This window comes from Polypterus senegalus, chromosome 10, assembly GCF_016835505.1.
Source record: "Polypterus senegalus isolate Bchr_013 chromosome 10, ASM1683550v1, whole genome shotgun sequence".
In the NCBI taxonomy this organism is placed as follows: domain Eukaryota; kingdom Metazoa; phylum Chordata; class Cladistia; order Polypteriformes; family Polypteridae; genus Polypterus; species Polypterus senegalus.
Genome location: NC_053163.1, coordinates 119640539 through 119656526, shown reverse-complemented (window position 1 = coordinate 119656526; position 15988 = coordinate 119640539). Strand labels below are relative to the sequence as shown.

Here is a 15988-nt window from a genome sequence, read left to right as displayed (position 1 = left end):
GAACTCTCAATTATTTGAAGCACAAACTTAGAACCATAGACATAGAATTACTAGACACCACATGACCAGCATCATTGTACGTCAACGACGCCACCATATTGCGAGTGGCACTGCTGTGGAGTGAAGTATTGGATAAGGATGCCTCATGTATGTGCTGCTTGGGATTGTGCAAACCGCTGTACGCTCCAAATCAGATCCCGTGGGATTACATTTCATAGGTAAGGCTGAACAATTGTTTTGGTTATATTTGGCCATTAGAAAATCCCATTTTATAATCTTAGCACTCAAGGTCACCTTACAATAAAATTAAACAACATTAGTAAAATTAAAACAAAAGAATGATAAATGAAAAAGCAATAATTAGCAAACAAACACAGGTAACTGGCAGTAACAGTGCAAAATTCCCAATTGATATGCCAGTTTGAACAGATAAGTTTTGAGGGCAGTTTTAAAATGTGTTATTGAATCGAGCTGACGTATATGAGAGGGAAGCGAATTCCATAGATGAGGAGCACTATGAGAGACGCTAGCGCTCCCATAGCACTGAGTCTGATGTGTGGTACAGAAAGTAGAGCTGCAGATGAGGATCTGAGTGAGCGAGAGGAGTGAAAGTCTGTAGGAGATCAGTAAGGCTGTGGAGAGCTTTAAATGTTCAGAGCGGTGTTGTGTATTGTATTCTGTAGTTAACAGGTAGCCAGTGAAGTTGAGAGAGAGTAGGTGTAATATGTTTAGTGAATTTAGAACAGGTTATTATCCTGGCAGCAGCAAGTTGTAAGCGATGCATACGTTTTTGTGGGATGCCAGATAGAATAGCATTACAGTAATCTATACGTGAGGTGAGTCAGGCATTAACCAATACTTCAGTACTGTGTTGCGTAAGAAAAGGACGAAGTCTAGAAATGTTTCGGAGATAGAAGACGGCAGTCCGAGAAATGTTACTTATATGGGAGGAATTATTTAAGAATAATAATAATTATTATTATTATTATTATTTAATAATTGCCATTATTATTGTATAAATGGATATAAATAATTGCATGTAAACGATTTGCAAAAATCTGTTGTATGTAAACAATACTGTTTTAAACGTTACTGGTTTATCATCAGAAAACCTGGTTTCCACATCTGCCTGTATTAGTTTAAATGGCACTTTTGCCACTCACAATAGGGCGGAAGCGCTGATGTATTGTGTCAGCTGGGCAACACAGTAAATGCGGCGTCTATCTATATATGTCTATGCTTAGAACAACCACTCTTTCACTTTTCTTCCTTCTACCCGCAGCATTTAAGTCCATCCTCTGGATGACTCAGTGCTGCATCTCAGAAAGTGGAACTTCCAGCATTCTGTCCTAGATGTGAGAGTACAAGCCATGATCTATACTAATAAAAGGCAAAGCCCTCACTGACTGACTGACTGACTGACTGACTCACTGACTGACTGACTCACTGACTCATCACTAATTCTCCAACTTCCCATGTAGGTAGAAAGCTGAAATTTGGCAGGGTTATTCCTTACAGCTTACTTACAAAAGTTAAGCAGGTTTCATTTCGAAATTCTACACGTAACGGTCATAACGGTCGATAATGGTCGACAACGTCTGCCATGTTGAACTTTCTTATTTATGGCCCCATCTTCACGAAATTTGGTAGGCGGCTTCCCTGCGCTAACCAAAACCGATGTACTTACTTATTTCGATGGTATGACGCCACTGTCGGACGCCATATTGAACTTTCCAATGTCACCAATTTTCAAACTTCCCGTGTAGGTTGAAGGCTGACCCCATCTTCACGAAATTTGGTAGGTGGCTTCCCTGCGCTAACCGAAACCAATGTACGTACTTATTTCGGTGGTATGACGCCACTGTCAGCCGCCATATTGAATTTTCCAACATCACTAATTCTCCAACTTGCCATATAGGTAGAAGGCTGAAATTTGGCAGGCTCATTTCTTACAGCTTACTTACAAAAGTTAAGCAGGTTTTATTTCGAAATTCTACGCGTAATGGTCATAACGGTCAACAACGTCCACCATGTTCAACTTTCTTATTTATGGCCCCATCTTCTCGAAATTTGGTAGGTGGCTTCCCTGCGCTAACCCGAAACCAATGTACGTACTTATTTCAGTGGTATGATGCCACTGTCGGCCTCCATATTGAACTTTTTAACAGTCTTTGTTACTTATGGGCCCATCTTCAAGAAATTTAGTACACGGGTTCCCAATGTTAACTGAATCCTACTTACGTACATATATACGTCCATAGCCTGCAGCTTGGTCACCGTGTGAGGCGGCGTTGGGTCCCCCATCCCAACGCCTCCCACGTTGTTGGCTGCATGCCTATATAAGGCCGTCCGTTGCTCCGGTCTCTACATTCCCTTCCTTGCTTCGCCACGGGATTCACGTCTCCCTGCTGATAACTACAGCCTTTTTATTTAATCCACGGCTTCTCCGCTGTTTTATTGTTCATTTATTACGATTATAGTTATTGTGTAGGTATTTTAGACTTACTTTACATTGTTCAGGTACCCATTTCCTTTATCATTCCAACCGTACCCCCATTAACATGTCTATCGAGGTGATCACCATCGATCAAAGAACTGTCACTTACCGAGTGGTTTCCATGCCCGGAGATACCACCTACCTTTTCCATTCTCTTTGTTACATATTGCACGGCCATATCAGGCTCACTCTTGATATCTGGAGGAACATTGTGTCTTATGTATTGAATGACTGGGACAGGTTCAAGATGTGGACTGATGACGGTACAGGAGATAATTATACTACACAGGAGCACTAGAAGAGTGAAATGCTTAAGCCCTTCACCTATGGTTCGGCATATGAGTTGATGGCTGCCGCTGAATTGTTCGGTTGTCGCTTTCAAGTGTACCGAAATGGCCAAATATTTTACACCTTTCGACAACCGCCAATGCCTCTTAAACATTTTAGATTGACAGATGACGATTTCAGTAGTGGACACTTTGATGTTTATGAATCTTTACATTCTTAAAAGCTGGATGTGAAGTTATCGATGAAACCGGTTGTATGCTTACAATGCTTGACAGATGCCGAATGTCTCTTCAACACAAGTCCTACAAATACTGTCGTAATTGAAACAAACCATGAAACTCAAACCGATTATGACAGCAGCAATCCAAGCTGTGAGATTTCAGACAAGATTACTGTTCACATGACCAACTGTAAGTTACATGCTCAAGAGTAAGCTCAGCGCACAGCTTGGTCATATTACAACCGGAGGGCCGAACTGACAGCATGGTATACAAAGAGATCCTTAACAAATAATTATTGGCATATTTTCCCACAGTTTAAAAAGGTTTAATATTCTTCTTAATAAAAATTTTAATGCAGTACTTCGCCGCTGCGAAGTGCGGGTATTTTGCTATACATATACAGTATGTATGTGTATATATATATATAGAGAGAGATATAGATATATATATAGATATTAGATATATATATCTAGATATAGATATATATACTGTATATATAATGTGTGTGTGTATGTGTGTATGTATATATATATATTTATATATATATATATACTAGCAGAATACCAGCCAGAAATAGAAGTAGTGTGTTAAAGAAGTTATGAAAAGAAAAGCAAACATTTTAAAAATAACGTAAGATGATTGTTAATGTAATTGTTTTGTCATTGATATGAGTGTTGTTGTTATATCTATCTATTTATATTATATATATATATAGCAAAATACCTGTGATTGGCAGCGGAGAAGTAAAAAGAAAAGGAAACATTTTAATAATAACGTAACATGATTGACAATGTAATTGTTTTGTCATTGTCATGAGTGTTGCTGGCATATATATATATATATATATATATATATATACATATACACACATACATATATACACATACTGTATATATACACACACACACATATATACATACTGTATATACAACATATACAAATCTACACATATATATATATCTACATATATATATATTAGGGGTGGGACTCGATTAAAAAAATTAATCCAATTAATTAGAGGCTGTGTAAGAATTAATCTTGATTAATCGTATGTAATCGCACACGTAAATTTTCCCCAAATCGCAAATGTTTTTTTTTAATTTAAAACGGTTTTAGTGGGTGACAGAATCAAATAATAGACATGGACATGAATATTGTAAACTGAAGCTGTTTTAATTTCTGAAAAAAAAGCTTTTAAACTGCATTTGAATTCAAAACAGAAACAAAAATATCATCCCTGGTTAAAATTGGGCAGGCTTAAAAATAAAGTGGTAGTTTAAGTACTTTAAGTACATTTTCAGAATAGTATTGTCTTTAAATAATAATAACCAAAATTTCAACATAAAGTGCAGTTTTTCTTCTTAAAAAAATAAGTCAGAAACATAAAAGGTAATTTGACCAACTTAATCTTTAAACTCTGAGTAACCTTAGCCAAAATTATTTTGTACATTAGGCTAAAACAGTGTGATCATTGAACATTTTGTAATTAGATGTATTTAGAATTACTAACGGTCACGGAAGTCCAATGATCCCCAGTAAGAGCCACAAAGTCCGCTTTCTGTAATGCATCTAATTTTGCTTGCTTTTCAGTGTGCACAAAACCATGCTTTTATCAAGGCTTCGCTCGGGTAGTCGAAATGATCAGTCGTAGGAACGCTTTATTCCGACTCTAACATTTTGTAGCTGTGATGTGTGCATCAGTGTAATGGATGTACCAGGAAATCATGCATTGACAAAAGTTCCCGTTTGCTTGGAATTGAAAGTGTGATTAAATGCGTTATTTTTTAACGCGTTATGGAGTACATGCATCGAAGCTTCTCAGCTGTGCTTGTGCTAAGAAAGGAAAAATTTTAAAAATAACGTAACATGATTCTGCGTTAACCTAATATTTTTTCATACGTCCCAAACCAAGGAGATGCGAAGGTAAAATGAATCGGGTAGCGCGCGACATAGTCAGTACACCCCCTCTCGGGAATCGAACCGCGAATGTCCAATTAGGCTCGTATTTGTAGGATGTGTTCAAGTTACATTCCCTGTTTGTCAATCGTTGTAAAGATAAGAGGTTTCATTCATCGATTAGTTCCTTACTGCATCAATAAACAGCTCGTCTTCCTTTTTATCTGTGATGTGACAAACTGCATGCACGGGGTTTTTTACACTGTCTTCCTTTAGCAGGACATTCACTTTTTCCACCGTGTGCTTTGTTTCGCAGTAGCTGCACTTATGAATATGATTGTATGTATAAGACGCTTCATATTTTTGCTGCCTTCTCAATTGTGTAATTCGGTTTTTGTTCAGTACTCTTTGGAACTGTTGCTTTTTGTCTGCGCATTGCGTCAGTTCACGTGAGCCGCTTGGTGTTCTTGCATCGAAGGTTCCCAGCTGTACTGGTGCCATCTCGTGTAATGTCAGCTAAGACCTGGCACTTAAAAGTTTCTCTCGCAGTTTCAATGAGTTTGTGCCAAACACCACCCTGACGATCTCATCTTTCTCTGCATAAGTACAGTCCTTCACTCGTGAACATTTACTGGCAGTGTTTGTATTGGATTGCCGCTGATGGACGGCCTTATATGGGCAGGCACTAAATTACAAACGCTAGTGGCAGCCTGTCTATGAACTTAATTTAATATAAACTTACGGTTCACGCCGTGCTTTGTTTCCGCAGTAGCTGTACTTATGAATATGCTTGTATGCATCATTTGCTTCATAATGTTTTTCTGCATTCTCAATTGTGAAATGGCGTTTTGTGCTGATCGCTGTTTGGAGTTCTTCCTTGTTATCTACGTACTTACGTAGGAGGCGTGATGATGTCACACGAAACTCCGCCCCCCACGGCCATCTCCAACTCAAGACTCCATTACATTATATGGGGAAAAATAGCTTCCAGTTATGACCCTTATGCGTAGAATTTCGAAATGAAACCTGCCCAACTTTTGTAAGTAAGCTGTAAGGAATAAGCCTGCCAAATTTCAGCCTTCTACCTACACGGGAAGTTGGAGAATTAGTGATGAGTCAGTCAGTGAGTGAGTGAGGGCTTTGCCTTTTATTAGTATAGATAGATATATATATATATATATGACAGCAACACTCATAACAGTGACAAAACAATTACACTGACGATCATGTTACGTTATTTTCAAGATGTTTCCTTTTCTTTTTTCATTATTTCTTTAACACACTACTTCTCCGCTGCGAGGCGCGGGTATTTTGCTAGTTTTATATAATTTGCAACATGATAAAGGCAAAAAATGTTGCATCTTTCTACTCGCTTATAATGAAAAAGTACACAAGTACAGTTTGGTTGTATGAACCTAAAACAATTAAGACATCAGCCAGTAGTCACTTAAAGCCAGTGTAATAAAAGCCAGGAATAAGAATGAATCCGAGTAAACTTGACTACCTATTTGGTTACTGTTGTTGGGATTTTAACTAATGTATTGATTTGTCATAATGTGCATGTATATTACCATAGACTCCACATGGGAGTGAAGCCATGTGTATTAGACTGTCTAAAATTCCAACTAGAAAATTCAGAAGATAGCAGTATGTATAGTTAATATTAGATTTGTGCAGTGACCAGATACAGAAGACTGGTGTCTAAGCTCATCAATACTAGTCATGGAGAAAGTTTCAGTGTCATTCAAAACCACCAACCGTGGCAAAACTTTGACTATAAAATATGATGAAAATGTAATAGTGTTATTTACAAGATATGCAAAACAAACGCAGAGTACAGCTCCGCTACTTACTGTAAAACTAACAGTTGTAAAATATAAAAACAAAGTGGTGGAATATCTGCAGAGAAGGAAGACTTGAAATGATTTGTCAAGATCAGGGGGCACCAATCACCTCTCCTCTCTTATAATTTCCACTGGCACCTCAAATCAAAGGCCAAAACCCAGAGTGACCCTAAGAATAAGGATGCTATATTTAATTTCATTGAGTTAAAATAACATCACCAATACATGTGAGTTTTACTTTATACATTAATTTAAAATCTGCAGTCTCTTTTTCTTATAGTGATATTATAACTCATAATGCTATGTCTACATACTCTAATTGTAAATGGTTTCTTTTATCTTTTTATATGCCAAAAATAGACAATGGCTTTTTAATTGCACCTATCTTATAAACATAATCAAGGAGACAAGGTCTTCTTTCTCCTGATTACTCTAAACAAGATGATAAAAGGTTCTATGGCCAAAACTAGGACATGTGAGCTGAGCACTGCCATCTTATATAGGTAATTGAACTGACATCAGAGTATTACATAATCGCTCCACATGACTGGCCATGGCTATTTTAATGGTAAACAAGTTAACTGCATCAATGAGAAGACCAAATAAAATGGTGTTGCCAGCATCCTAAAGAAGAAAACTAACCCCCCAGAACAACAAAAGAAACACATGTCACAATCGAATACTTGAATCCCAACAGAAAAAAATATTTAGATTTGTGAAATAAAAATGGTCAAAATCATGACATTGAACAGCTGCTTCAAAAAGTAGAGCACAAATATTTGAATTGTAATATGCATGCACCGTGCATTTAGCATTTTGACTGGTTGTTATGCAGGTAATCAATGTATTTAATTTACAGGAAAACTTGATGTTATCTGTTGTAAATGCATGAACCTGCCCATAAAATGAACAATAATGTTTAGTTATGTCTTGGACTAAATCTGTGGCAAAGATATACATCACAAATGCTAGGCAAGCACATATGTGAAATCAACAAGACTTCAAACTAGAATAATTAGTAGAATATTCTTATAGATAGAGTGCATCATATACTGAAATAATTAAACAGGTCTAAGTTGAAAAAAATGACTGCAGAAATCTTACTTAATGTGTTATATAGCCATCACCTTTAAAAAAAAAAGTCTAGATATAGCCAGGTCTCAGGTAACAAACATTCACAGGAATACATTTGTTTGTATTGTATGTAAGTAGAAACTAGAATTGTTCATTAATGTGAAATGCTTTATTGTTTATTTTGCAGAAAAACATTTAAATGTCAGTGAAGCACAGCCAATGCCACATATAGGTAGGGTTGTGGGGCCAAGTTAAAGATGCAATGTTTTGGCTGTATAGTCTTCATCAGCTGAAACTCTGTGTCTTTATCTTTTTTTGTTTTAAGAGTGGAAATACTCTTTAACCTTTTCTTCTTTCGTCGATGCATGCTGAACCAGCCGTACACTAACTGCATTATATAAATAATGCTGCACAGTGATATTCAATCATGACCAGATCCCTGACATTATAGCAAAAATTAAATCATTTTAAGACTATATAATGTGGCATTTTCAGACATTTTGAATCCAAATCAAGAGTGTATGGACCAGAATATATCCTGGTAGCACAGAGATTAATGCAGAAACCAAATATGTGCCAGTCCATAACAAGGCTCACTCATGCATATATTCACACTAATATAGAGCTAATTTACAAGACTATTCACATAAACAATGTGTTGCTTGTTGGTTAGACTTGCAAATAAGAATTTCACTGTAGTCTGCACTTGCAAACACTTCTACTACACTACTACTTTTACTACTACAACAATTTCTTGTGTAGTCTTTTTTGTTAGCCCCCAGCCTCGACTCTATAAGAAGACAAGAAAAAGAAAAAAAAGGGAAGAAAGGTAATTCAGAGAGACAATTCCAGGTAGGTTGGGTGTATATTGGGTGCCAAATTGGGTAAATACAATACAGTACTCTAAAAAGAGAACAAGTAATCATCTTCACAGGGCAAGATGGCTAATCGATCATTGCCACCTCAGAAATGCAATATAATAGTACAAACTACTTTGTACTTGCACTGCATTCCTCACCAAGTGCAGTTACAGAGCACCTTGACAACTGTCAAGACAACATGAAGAATAGATTATACCACTGATTAAATACAGAACTATCACATGTAAGGATACAGAGTTGTTAAAATACATTAAAAGTAAATGTAGAAACTAATTAACATAAATGAAAAACAGCAGTGTCTGTCCTTTAATTGTAGAACCACGACCAGATTGTAGAAAAGGAGTACAAGCCAGACACAGTCAGTGTCCTCGAGACCTCGGCTAACTAGCCGCCTCCACTCTGTTCGCCATTCTACAGCTGTGTCAGTGCTGAGCTGGCCAATCTGATGAAAGGAACCTTCTACCTTATGATCCCACTGCTCCTAATTACTACTACTTGTACTAAACACTACTAACTTTTATGTTCCCTCCCTTTTAAATCCAGTAGACTCTCAGTTGACCAACACCCACAAGAACTGGTAGATGCTGGATAAGTGTAGTTTCTGGTTAACTTGAGAGTTACTTTTAAAATAGGCCTAATAGTATAGTCCGTAGTAATTAAAAGCAAATTAGCTATATGACGGCTGAATATTTTTTTGGCACCTGGCAGGAATATGCAGCAGAGCAACTACCAGCCGCCAGAGCTATCTTCATGCAGCTGCTGGCTTCAGGAGCTAAAGGTGGATCTGTCGAGAGCAAAGCAAAATACTCTGTGGATAACGTTTTGTGTATTATTGCTGAACCAGTAACAGCACACTGCATGATAACGTGCAGTGAATACACTTGACTTGAGAATTCATAGTTTTCATACTCTTTCTCTGTATGTTTAACATTCGTTTGCTCAGAGGTTAATGCACTTGCTGCTTCCTGAGCAGCTCCTTTTCTCCATCCTAGCAGCTTGCTTCTTCTCTTCTTTCTTCAGCATCTTTTCGCATTAAAACTGATTAAGTCAGTGTTTGTGTTGCAATTATTTAGTGATTTTTCTTTCATTTTTCACATAAGCTGGCACTTACGTCTTCAATCTGCCTCAAGAATGATTTAAGATTTGAAGAGGTAGGGGAAGTGATAGCGAAGGTGGTAGGGATGAGAACGGTGCCTGTACGCATGTGCTGCACGGCCGCCCTGCTGTCTGCTGCCGAGAGTTGATTCTACAATAAAATAAAATAAGAATAATAAGAGGAAGAACCTTGGAGGTCAGTCATCACCTGAAAAGCGGATCGTAGATGTCACGCAGTATATGTGTACCAAATTTCAGGTCTATAGTTCAAACGGTTTGCGAGCTACAGGTGATTTAAAATCCTGGACAGACAAACAAACAGCCACGGTAGTGTATTATATATAAAGATTGGACTCTGACTTATCGTACACCAAAGTGATCTGGAAATCAAAAACGAAAGTGATGTACCTGCATCAGCTGATCAGACCCCAGCTGATCGTAGTGCTGAATGTGTTTGTGCACTGGCCGGTAGCTGTGTAAAGATATACATACCAGTTATCCAGTAGAAACAAAACTTTACTATTCTCTGACATTCCTTTCTTTCTTAAATTTTCTTTGACACTGGGAACAAATGAATGGTGGAACCACTTCAAAAATATTTCAGCGTCTATCCAAGTGTTCCTCTGTGGAATCCACAGGGAGGTTAGTTATGCCTTTAAGGCACCTTGGAATGGCAGATTTACCAATCACACATAACTTTACCGTATGAGTTCCTGATGCATTTGCACATACAAGCACAGTTATATGCTCTTTATTTAGCTTGAACCCATGAGCTGCCTTTTCATTACCAACAGCCAAAGTGCAATTGAGCAAACACTTCCACATTAACCCAGTCTCATCTGCATTATAAATCTGTTTTGCAGTCAAGCCATTTTCTACACCTAATTCACTAAACACATTACAAAATGAAGCTGCAGCTTCAAACACCAACAATTTCTGCTCACCTGTCAAGTCTAGCTTACAAATGCCATGGAGAATCTTGAATCGAGTAAGTCAACCACTTGAAAATAGACACTGATTCTCAATATTTTAAATCAAAAAATACCAACTGACTGTATCATAGACAAAGAAAGGGTAGATGAGGTTAGATCACATATTTACACATGTGGGAGAGGTAGACAAGTGTGGTGTGTGAGTGATGGTGCAGAAGGCATGGCCTTACACATGGGGTGCATGCACATACAGAGCACCAAGTTTAAACTTAATATTCCACAAAATCTATATATATATTTTTTTGGATTTTATTGATTTTATTAAAATCAAATAACATTCAATACAAATAAGTCAGGTTTTACAAAACTAGGTTTGAACCAAATCAACCCCCACCCATGAGAAAGAGAACTAGGGCAGCAGAGTAAAACTTTAAGCTAGTAAAAATAAGTAAATAGATAAATGAATACGTTGTAAATAAATAAAAATCTATTTTATTTTAAGAATTATTTCTTTCATTTTTTGCTGGTTGCTTGAGAGTGTCGGCTGCTTGAGTTCCGTTTAACAGAGAGTCTACTGTATTCCATCCATCCATCCATTGTCCATCCCGCCACATCCCAACCACAGGGCCACGGGGGTCTGCTGGAACCAATCCCAGCCATCACAGGGTGCAAGGCAGGAAACAAACCCTGGGCAGGGCACCAGCCCACCACAGTCTACTGTATTATAAAACCAAAAAAATGAGAAGTCATGAATCAGTCACAGCCCTCGTATGAATTAATGGAAACCATATTCATAGTCCAAATGAAGCCTGGTGTTTCAATTTTAACAGATTCAGCCCCTATGAAAACAACAGTAAACAAATCCATGGCCCAGATGAAGAGTTCAGCATTTCATCCATAACAGATTCATCTCCTAATAAAACTTTTTTTATGGTGCCTTGATAAATGTTTATAAGAAAACATAACTTGTCTTATTATTAAACTCCTTCCTTCTATTCTAGGAGTGGCTTGATATTTTTGCTAACACAGTTGACAGTTGCAAAACCAGGTTTAACCTGCCTTGCTTCTTACAAGGATCATTGCTTGTAGGCTTCCTTTGTCATTACTACATGGACTTTCTATAATCCAGCGACTCCAAAGTGGAGCCTGTTTTATAATTGTTACTCAGAGCACCAGGTACTTTTTTTCACTTGGGATATAGTTTCACTTGAAAAGTGGCAAATGGAGAAGCAGGTGAGTGAATTGTTTTTAAGGCATCTATACCAAAAACTGGTACTGGGCCTCATTTATCTTATTAAAGTTTACTTGACTGATTAGAATTTGTTGTCCCAAGTCTGAATTTGTATCAATAAATTCTAAAACTGCACTTTAATGATAAACATTTTAAGTATACCATTTCTTAATTTGCAGGATAAAAAAAGCTTTTTTATCACTTTGCAAATCAAATTCCAATATATTGTAAAAGGGTAGACTAGCACATTGTTATTGCGGTCAGAGCCATTATCTCACTGTTGTTGTAAGGAGAAGGTTTCAAGAAGTTTGAATGCTCCCTCATGTCCACATGGATTTTGTGTAAATACTTCAATTTCCATCTAAAGTTGTAGGCTATGGTTGTTGGTGACTTTAAATTGTCACAGCTTAAATATCTATGGCTGTGTGGAATAGGCTGCCTGAATTTCTTGAATGGAAAATGTGGGATGAATAGATGAACACATAGTAAAGTTAGTTGGTCATATTGGCTCTCAATGGGTGTACATGGGATAAATATGCCAGTTCAGAGATCAACTGGCTACAGACTAAAATAAATAAATATGCATATTGTCCTGTTAGTCTTATGGGTTGTACATGATTGCAAGAGCTGGAGTTGCAGTGCTGTACTGGTAAGGCCGCAGTGAACTCTGCTTATTTAAAGGTGGGTCCACCAATAATAACCAACTCAGAATTCAGACCCAGCTTCTGTCTTAATTCGCTCATGTGTTTGTACAATTTTAAACAGCAACCCATCTCTTCTGAATACCCAGATGAGTTCATAGTCTCTGAAACAATGGTACAATAAAAGTTAACAAAGAACCTTTTGGGTGGCAAAATCTCTGTGGGTGAAACAAAACAGAAGTCTGAAAGAGGTGTGGGGAGCCACACCTCATCTTTTCAGTTTAATTTTGACTTAATTTTTGTATACAGTACAATTCCTATATACAAGCTTGCAGACTCTTTGTAGCCTCCTTAGTGTTAAGATTAACCCCCAGAAAAACAAGCCATTTTTTTCAATAAGAAAACATTTTATTACATGTAACAGAAACATGAAACTACCAGTACATCAGCATAAGTACAGTAGGAAAGGTGTGGCTAGTATTCACTACTGTACTGATTGATTTTGTACAGGTCCTTCATGTGATTTGTTTTTAAACAGACACCAAGGCACAGCTCGGCATTGCAATTTGGACATTAGAAGTGTGCGTTTTTTTGCATACTTTTCCTTTTTTTTCTGTTGCTTGTGCATGAGAGGGTAGAATTTGTCTGATGCACATGGCTGACGCACCCCTTGTGGTTACTGTAGGCTACCACAGCACAAGCCATAATGACTTTCACATTTCCTTTGACATAAATATTTGACAGCTGTTGCATTGTGAACAGTGCTTAGTAGGCTAATTTATTGTGCTTCCACTTGATCGCAATCATTTTGCGTTTTTGCCATGCATTTACTTGCACTACAGTAAACCTTCAGATGACCAAATTTACCAGGCATATCATGGCGGTTCAGTTGTACAGTGCTACATAATGTACCATACCATTACCATGTTATTTATCAAAGCACACTTAGTCCTGAGCAGGGTTGATGACCAATTCACATTGTCACCACTATTATTTGATTCACTTTCAGTTTGTTTTAAAACTAGCTTTACAGCTTCTTGTTTACATGCAATGGTGTTTTGGTTGAAGACCCTGCCGCACTCATGAATATTGATGACTTACCCAACAGTGGCAAAATGCATAGAAACATTTATGTTTTTTTTTTTGTTTGTTATGAATAAAGTCCAGAGTGTTATTCAGGCTTGATGTACATTGGATCATAATTGCTACATCCTGCGAGGCACTTGGGGTTAACCATATTTGCATTGAATTCCTAGTCTGTGTGAGGTGGGATCAGTAAATAAATGGATTAGGTTTGGCCCACCTGTGATTTGCATAATGCCCAGTAGGCACACTTTAACACTAGAATTACCAAAGCCTACAAAACAACTCGTACACCCAGCCCACATTTAAATCCCTTTGCACCTCTCCATCAGGGTCTTTTGTCTTGTAAATTTGTCAATCAAGGCAAGCAGCCTGCTATTCCATCCCACCCACTGCCGCAGAATGAGCACAAAGTTCTCCCAGTTCCAGCCTTGATTATCTGGGAGTCAGGTACCTAGAGATGTATAGGGAAATAATAGATCATTATTTGGAACACATCCATTTCAGGTGTGTTTTGTTTCTACAATAATCTGTGTAAACACATCGTTAAAACAGAAATGTTTTTCATATTTTAGTAATAAATGACAAAATGTAGACAAACTATATAATGTCTGAAGCCTGAAGTCCACAGATCAAATAAACACTTTCACAAAATGTACAAGGAAAAGACAACAGCTTCTGTGGCGTAGCGGTAAGCTTTGCTGACTTGTAATCAAGAGTCCCCCGGTTTGATCCTGACTGTCTCGTATATTTACTGTTTTGAGTATTGAGCTGCTCTTATTGTTAATATTATACAATAAAAACATACATTTGATTTGCATCTGTGACAGCCAGTGTAAATTTATAGTACTTGTAAAAGTTATAGTTTTTTTTCACTTTTATTCTCTCAGTCACGATCACGATACATACTACCACCCCAGGGATCTGACACTGTTAGTTTTTATTTAAAACTGGGAATAACTGTAGATGTGAGTGGTGTTTTGAGACAATGCAAATGGAAATTCTCTGATGTGGAGGGATAAAAGCTGACACATGAATGCTGGTGAATCTGCCTTATTCATATCTTGCTGTCACTTGATTTTTTTTTATTCAGTTTTATTGAGTGCTTCTGCTTACGCTGAATTAGTATGTGCCTTATAGTCCATGATGTCAAAGCCACACTGACAAAAAATAGAGAACAAAGGTATATATGATATTTGGATTTTATGACCTGTATAGCACATTTTGGAAAACATTGTGGCACGGATGCAACATTATTCATATTATTCATATTCATTCGCATAACATCTTGTGGTTGTAATCAGTGACCGCATGTTTCTTTTTTCTTTTTCCCCGATCTTGCCAGTCTTCACATGTTGCTGCATGGTGCTGTTTCTTTTGTACTCCAGGACATGCAGAGGAAAGAATAGTACAGAGAGGTCAATTCAGCGCTATATGCAATCATCAAATTTAAATGTTAACAGTTCCCACACACCCAAGGACTATCCTTTATACATTTACGACACATGTACCTGTTGCAATGTACACAATTCTCTCTATGCTCTGGTTTCTATTGCATCGAAGGGGCACCTGACGCTGACTGAGTTTGCTTTACTGGAGGAAGCGGCTGTCTTGCAACAGAAGCTTGTCGATTTGCACCCTCTTTTTCTTTTTCCATCGCCTTTTCTTGCAAGAAGCGACAAGCTACTATAGCCATCTCTCTGATGCCAAGTATGTAAAAAAATAAAAACCAAAAGGGAACAAAAAAAGTAATCTAATAAATCTGCAGTCATCAATTTAAGCTAAAGGTCATGGTGTTGTTTTGTTCATATAAAGAAAATCTTTCTGAAAGCAGCACAATAAGCACCCTAAAAGCTTCACTCTTGGGATTGTATAAACATCTTGCCTATTTTTATGAATTGAGTAAGCATAAGAATTCTTTCTGTTTGATTATTTTGCTTTGGTAAATGTTAAAAAATGTCTATATTTGCCAATGAATGGTTGAATTTATATTACCTGTGGTTGAAAGCACTGCTGTACAATTATTGCTTGTAACCACAAGGGGGCTCCAGAGAGCCCCAAACCACAGACATAGCAATAAAGCCCACAATATATGAATAAAATAAAGGGTTTTTATTCCACAAAGCACCTTCCAATGAGCACCTCTCCGACAATTAGCCACAATTATACAATAGACCAACAATAAATCAGCAATCCTTCCTCCTTCTTTCTTGCCTCGCGACTCTGAATCATTTAAGTAAGTCAGTGGGCTTCCTTTTAAACCAGACCCAGGAACTGCTTCCTGTCCAGGTTGTCCATAGCATTT

At 37.4% G+C, this 15988-nt stretch overlaps 1 protein-coding gene across 2 annotated transcripts in view; it reads left to right on the top strand.

Annotated features, from left to right (window-relative positions):
- The window catches only part of LOC120537501 (tripartite motif-containing protein 16-like), a 107492-nt gene that overhangs the window by 75744 nt on the left and 15760 nt on the right, over nt 1-15988 (top strand). Inside the window, exon 1 of one of the 2 annotated variants that reach the window (XM_039766479.1) lies at nt 11798-11961. The exons of the other annotated variant lie outside the window; for it this stretch is intronic. The gene's annotated coding sequence lies outside the window, so the exon portion shown is untranslated. Of the gene's footprint in view, nt 1-11797; nt 11962-15988 lie in introns of those variants that run through there. 2 annotated transcript variants of the gene reach the window in all.